We start from the raw sequence: 6758 nt of genomic DNA on the forward strand, positions 1-6758 counted from the left end.
AGGTTCACCCAGGGAATTCGTGAGGATGCAGGTGCATTTTTTTATGGCCTGAAAAGCACAGTTTTTGAGGAGTTACAGTCCCTCTCAGAAACTGTTCCTGCAGAGTAGTCCTGGAAACATGTTTGTCTGCATTCAAGAAAGATCTTCCTTCTGTTCATATAAAGGAAGCCAAACTTATTTCCCAGGTAAGGGAGTGGAAGCAACTGTGATACGGAATCCTAAGGTATGGGGGTTAGTTGTAATCCAGGCAACATGTAGGGTCAGGTTCTCCAAGTCCTCCTGTGGTTAAAGGGCCCCACCCTAGGAAAGTGAGCCACCCAGGGCTTGGTAAATGACCTTATGATCAGCCCTTGGCCTGTTAACATGTCATAACTGAGGCACAGGACTGGGTTCTTGGTTTGAATTTGCTAGTCAGATGGCCATTGCAGAAAGGGAAGAGAGCATAGTCCTTCAGGCCAACTCACTTGGCCTTTTGAAACATTGGCTTTTCTGAGCACAGTCTAGTATTGTTGCGGATTAAATACAGCAGAGGATGTAAGTTACCAGTATTAGTCACTATCAATTGAGTACTTATTCTGTATCAGCCACTGTTCCTCTTGCTTTCCATTTCCACCTGTTATATGTTAGCGACGATAAAAATGCCATACATACCGGGTGCAGTGGCTCACGCCTGTAATCCCAGCACTTTGGGAGGCCAAGGCAAGTGGACCACCTGAGGTCAGGAGTTTGAGACCAGCCTGGCCAACATGGTGAAACCTCCGTCTCTACTAAAAAAAAAAAAAAAAAAAAAAAAAAAAAATTAGCTGGGCATGGTGGTGGGCTCCTGTAATCCCAGCTACTAGGGAGACTAAGGCAGGAGAATCGCTTGAACCTGGGAGGCGGAGGTTACAGTGAGCCAAGATCGTGCCGTTGCACTCTAGCATGGGCGACAAAAGCAAAACTCCGTCTCAAAAAAAGAGAAAAGAAAAAGCCATACAAAAAGGCTAAGAGCCTTGTTCAACCTCACACAGGAAAGTGGCAGGGCTGGGGTATTAATTCAGGCATTCACAATCCAGATCCTCTACACATTTCACTGACATGAAACCCAGAAATTTCAGGTCTACTACCTTGAACCCAGAACTATTTTTCTCAAACTTGTTTTCTTGTGAGCTATATATAGGAAAAAAATTGCATACAATACAGTACTGCTTTACAAATATATCATCTAATACCCAAGTCAAGAAAGACATGATCCTGAGCTCCCTCAAAACTCGTGGGTATCCCTTCTGAATCTTGACCTTTTATTCTGACTGAGATGAATCCTCCATGCTGCTCTTTGTAATTTTATTCCTCGTGATTACATATTTAAGCTACAGGAATACATCTTACGTAGTTTTGTTTATTCTTAACTGTATGTATTTTTTTGTCTTTTCCACTTGATATTGCATTTTCTGTATTCATGTTGTGTGTAATTCCAGCTTCTTAATTTTTATTGATGGTGTTCTCTCATTATATATAATATATATAGCATGTAGCATGTATCTTTCTCACTGTGTATGTATACAGAGTGTATGCATATCACTATAGGTATATAGACATATCATTATCCTAGTATTTCCATATCTATGCCACAGTAGGCAGATCCCCCCCCCCTTTTTTTTTTTTTTTTTTTTTTTTGGTAAGACAGAGTCTCGCTCTATTGCTCAAGCTGGATGGAGTGCAGTGGCGCAATCTCAGCTCACTGCAACCTCTGCCTTCTGGGTTGAAGTGATTCTCCTGCCTCAGACCCCCATGTAACTGGGACTACAGGCACCTGCCACCACACCCAGCTAATTTTTGTATTTTTAGCAGAGATGGGGTTTTACCATGTTATCCAGGCTGGTCTCAAACTCCTGACCTCGGGTGATCTGCCTGCCTCAGCCTCCCAAAGTGCTGGGATTACAGGTGTGAGACACCATGCTCGGCTGCAGATCCCTTCTATACCTGATGATTGGGTTGTGTCTAGTCTGCAGTTATCACCAACACTGCAATCGTAATCACTGAAGTATGTGTATCCTGATTTATATAGGTACACATCTCTCAAGGATCTGTAACTGGAAGTGGAATTCATGGATCTTCAATTCAAATGTTGCTCATGGCAGTGTTAATTATAACAACCACTTTGGTAAACTACCTGCTATTACCTACAAAGCCATGTGTACCTTACAGACGCACCATCCATTCTACTGTGTGGAGTAGGCCACGGAAAAGTACATGCACAGTTGATGAAAAGACATGTATTTAAATGTTTATAGCAGCATTATTTGTAATAGCCAAAAACTGGAAATAAAGCAGAGTGGGTAAGTAAATGGTGGTATATGAATTCAATGGAATTCAACTATAAATAAAAAATAATGAACTGTATCTACATGTAAAAACCTTGATGAATTTTATAAACACAAAGTTGAGCAAAATAATCTAGGCAAAAACATACTTGTCTGAGTCCATCTCTGTAACATTCAGAAGTCAGTATGACAAGTCAGGATGGTGGTTACCTGTGACAGGAGAGAGGCTGTTTTGGGAAGGGCTCACTTGGGTCTTCTCAGTTGCTGGAGTTCACTGTGATAAATTTAGGATTTGTTTCTTTTTAGTGCCAGATGTGTGTGTGTGTGTATATATATATATATATATATATATTTTTTTTTTTTTTTTTTTGAGATGGAGTCTCACTCTGTCACCCAGGCTGGATGCCCGGCTTTTTGTAGTTTAGTAGAAATGAGGTTTCAGCATGTAGCCCTGGCTGATCTCAAACTCCTGAACTCAGAAGTCTTTCCTCCACTTTCTGAGAATTCAATAATTGAGTCCTTGAAAGAAATTGACAGTAGTCAGATTAATGGGAGAAAAGGTATACAAATTAGATATGGACACAGGGACATCACATGAAAGAAAAGCGAATATCCCAGAACCCAGTGAGATTCAGAAGCTTATGTACCCTCTTCTTAGGACAGAGGGTATAGGTGATTAGGTAACTTAGGGGAGAGTAAACAGTTTGGGGGAAAGATAAACGGACTGTCAGAAGAACAGGTAACAGCCGGTGACAAAGTCTGCGTGTGTTATCAAGGTCTACTCTCCTCTCCTGTGATAGGAGCCAATCTCCCCTGGTTAGTGAGTTTCCTGGGGAGGGGATTCATGGCAATTAAGTTCCTTTTGGATAATCTGTCTTTAGATAAGGAAGCTCAGAGAAAACCTCTGCCTCTATGAGCTGCTCCCCACATACCCTCAGTTGAAAGTAATCAGCACACCAAAGCATCATATTTTGGGGTGGAGATCCTCCCGCCTCAGTCTCTCAAGTAGCTAGGACCACAGGCATGCACCATCATGCCCGGCTACTTTTTTTTTTTATTTTTTGCAGAGACAGAGTCTCACCATGTTGCCTAGGCTGGTCTCCAATTCCTGACCTCAAGTGATCCTCCTATCTCTGTCTCCCAAACAGCTGGGATTACAGGCATGAGTTACCATGCCCAGGCTAGGGGTGGCATTTCCTGAACTCCTTCAGCCCTCTTGGGAAATGTGCAGGCAGGAAGAAAGTAAAGAATACCCTTGTCCACAGCCAGGTCTTGTTGAGCTTATGCTTGGTGGAATAGAACCTTACACCCAGCCACGTGAAAACTGGGATGATAAATGTCTGCATGTCTGACAGAAGGTTTGGCCTCTGATTCAGCTGTGGTGATTTTTCCATCTACTTAACTCCAAATTCTATTAGCTAGTTTAAACTCTCTATTGGACTATGAACACAGTAAGTACACAATCATATGATTATTTTATCTATTGACTTAAATAGAATTGTGTATGAAGGCTGTACTGAAGTTATTCAGGGTTGAGTCAGGAAAAGCTAAATTTCAACCTCTTTTAAGAAAAATATTGATGCCTCCAAATCCATAGTATATTTGTTGCTTACTAGCTTATAAAGGGCCCCTGGAAGAAAGGACATTTCCGGTGTTTTATGTCAATCATAGGAAAATAAGCTATAAGCTTTTTGTTAATTCTTTGATTCTCAAAAGTAGGATTGTGGCCAGGCATGGTGGCTCACACTTGTACAGCACTTTGGGAGGCTGAGATGGGAAGATCGCTCAAGGCCAGGAGTTCGAGACCAGCCTGGGTAACAAAGCAAGACCCCATCTCTACAAAAAGAAAAATGTATGATTGCTTCCCCCTACCACTCCCCAACACTTCCCTGGCTCCACACCCCAGTTCCTCTGCTCTCATTTCTGCTGTGTCTTACTCTATGAAGCTTTCAAAACTGCCTTTATAGAGTCCTCCTTTTCTTTTTTATAAATTTATTGTTGTTGTTTAGTTAAAAGACAGGGTCTCACTCTGTTGTGTAGTTGTGCGATCACTACAGCCTCAATCTCCAAGCGATCCTCCCATCTCAGCCTCCCCAGTGGCTGGGACCATAGGTGCATACCACCATGCCCAGCTAATTTTTTTTTTTTTTTTTTTGAGACAGAGTCTCGCACTCTTGCCCAGGCTGGAGTGCAGTGGCGCGATCTCGGCTCACTGCAAGCTCTGCCTCCCAGGTTCACGCCATTCTCTGGCCTCAGCCTCCCGAGTAGCGGTAGCACCCGCCACCACACCCGGCTAATTTTTTGAATTTTTAGTAGAAATGGAGTTTCACTGTGTTAGGCAGGATGGTCTCGATCTCCTGACCTTGTGATCCGCCCGCCTCGGCCTCCCAAAGTGCTGGGATTACAGGCCTGAGCCACCGCGCCCGGCCCACTAATTTTTAAATCTTTTTGTAGAGATGGGATCTAACTATGTTAACCAATCTAGTTTCAAACTCCTGGCATCAAGCAATCCTTCTGTCCAAAGTGCTGAGATTGCAGGCATGAGCCACTGTGCCAGGCCCCTCATTGTTTAAATAGCTACTTTAGATTCTATTGTAAGGATATTTTAATAATTTTCCAACTTTTATTATATTGAGTAGGTGATTCCTTTTTAAATTATATATGTAAATTTTTATTTATATATTTGAATAATATGCTTACATAGTTAAAAATCAAAATATACGAAAGGCATACAGTGAGAAGTCATCTCTTTCCACCCGTAATGACAATATATCCCCTTTTGCCTGGCACAGATGCACACATAAATTATTGTCCTGACATGATTATGAATAATCCTGCTTTCTCTCAGAAGTGTGCTAGTTTGAATGATAAATTATGCAGACATTCTGCTTGTATCCCTGCTTCTTCACCATGCTGTTATATTCCTTCCAATTCAGAGGCAAATGTGGTATCATTGCCTATGTGTCTTCCAGAGGAATTTTATTTATATTTTGTAAGTACATACATGGATTCTGTTTTTTTTTTTTTTGCACTTTTAAACAAATGGATGTATCCATGCTATTTTAATTTAAATTTTTACTTTGAAACAACCTTAAACTTACAGAAGTTAAAAGAATATTAGTAGCAAGTGTGCTGGCTCACGGGTATAATCCCAGCACCGTGGGAGGCTGAGATGCATGGATTGCTTGAGGCCAGGAGTTTGAGACCAGCCTGGGTAGCATAATGAGACCTCCTCTCTACAGAAAAAAAAAATGTAAAAGTTAGTTGGGTGTGGCGTTGCATGCCTATCGTCCCAGCCACTCAGGAGGCTGAGGCAGGAGGATCGCTTGGGTCCAGGAGTTAGAGGCTGCACTAAACCATGATCACACCACTGCACTCCAGCCTGGGTGACAGAGTGAGACCCTGTTGCTTAAAAGAATATTTAAAAAAAAAAACCTACCCTTTACCCAGATTCACAAATACTAATATTTTTTCACATTATTTAATCACTTTTTCTCCTTCCCTCCCTCTTTCATTTCTCCCCCTTTTCTTTTTTTTTTTGGAGACATGATCTTGGTTTGTCACCCAGGCTGGGGTGCAATGGCATAATCATAGCTCAATGGCATTTCAAACTCCTGGGTTCAAAGAAACCTCCTGCCTGAGCCTCCAGAATAGCTGGGACTACAGTCATATGCTACTGTACCTGGCTAATTTTTAAAATTTTTTATACAGACAGGATCTTGCCATGTTGCCTAGGCTGGTCTCAAACTCCTGAGCTCAAGTGATCCTCCCGCCTTGACATCCCAAAGTGTTTTGATTACAGGCATGAGCCAACAAGCCTGGCCTCCTTTCCCTCTTTTTGTTCTCCCTCTGTTTCCCCCTGCTTATAAAGTTTTTAATTTTTTTTTTTTTTTTTTTTTTTTACTTTTGACCACTTTGAGAGAAGGTTGCAGACATCATGTCCCTAATGCATTTCCTGAGAACCGGGATATACGTTTGGATAATCATAGTAAAGATATTAATTCAGGAAATGTAACATATATACAATTATTTTATCTAATCTACAGGCCATAACCCAGTTTCTTCATTTGCCCCAATAATGTTTTTTATAGCTTTTTCATGTTAAATATCTTGTTTAGCACTATGTATCTTATCAGTCTGCCATAATGTTTAATATCTTTACTCTGGAATGGTTCATCTGCCTGCCTTTGCCTTTCATGTGTTTGTGACTTTTGAAGCATGCATGCTAGGTATGTTACGGAATGTCCTCAGCTTGAGTCCATCTGAAGTGTTCTTAAGACTGGATTCTACTGATGCTGTTTTGGTTGGCACAACATGGTGTTTACTATTGTGGTCGTCAAAATGACGTTTTATGGCTAAACCATTCTTTCAACATTTAATCATCAAGGAAATGTAAATCAAAACCACAATGAGATATCATCTCATCCCAGTTAGAATTGCTGTTATCACAAAGAC

Source organism: Gorilla gorilla, chromosome 16 (genome assembly GCF_029281585.2).
Source record: "Gorilla gorilla gorilla isolate KB3781 chromosome 16, NHGRI_mGorGor1-v2.1_pri, whole genome shotgun sequence".
Lineage (NCBI taxonomy): Eukaryota > Metazoa > Chordata > Mammalia > Primates > Hominidae > Gorilla > Gorilla gorilla.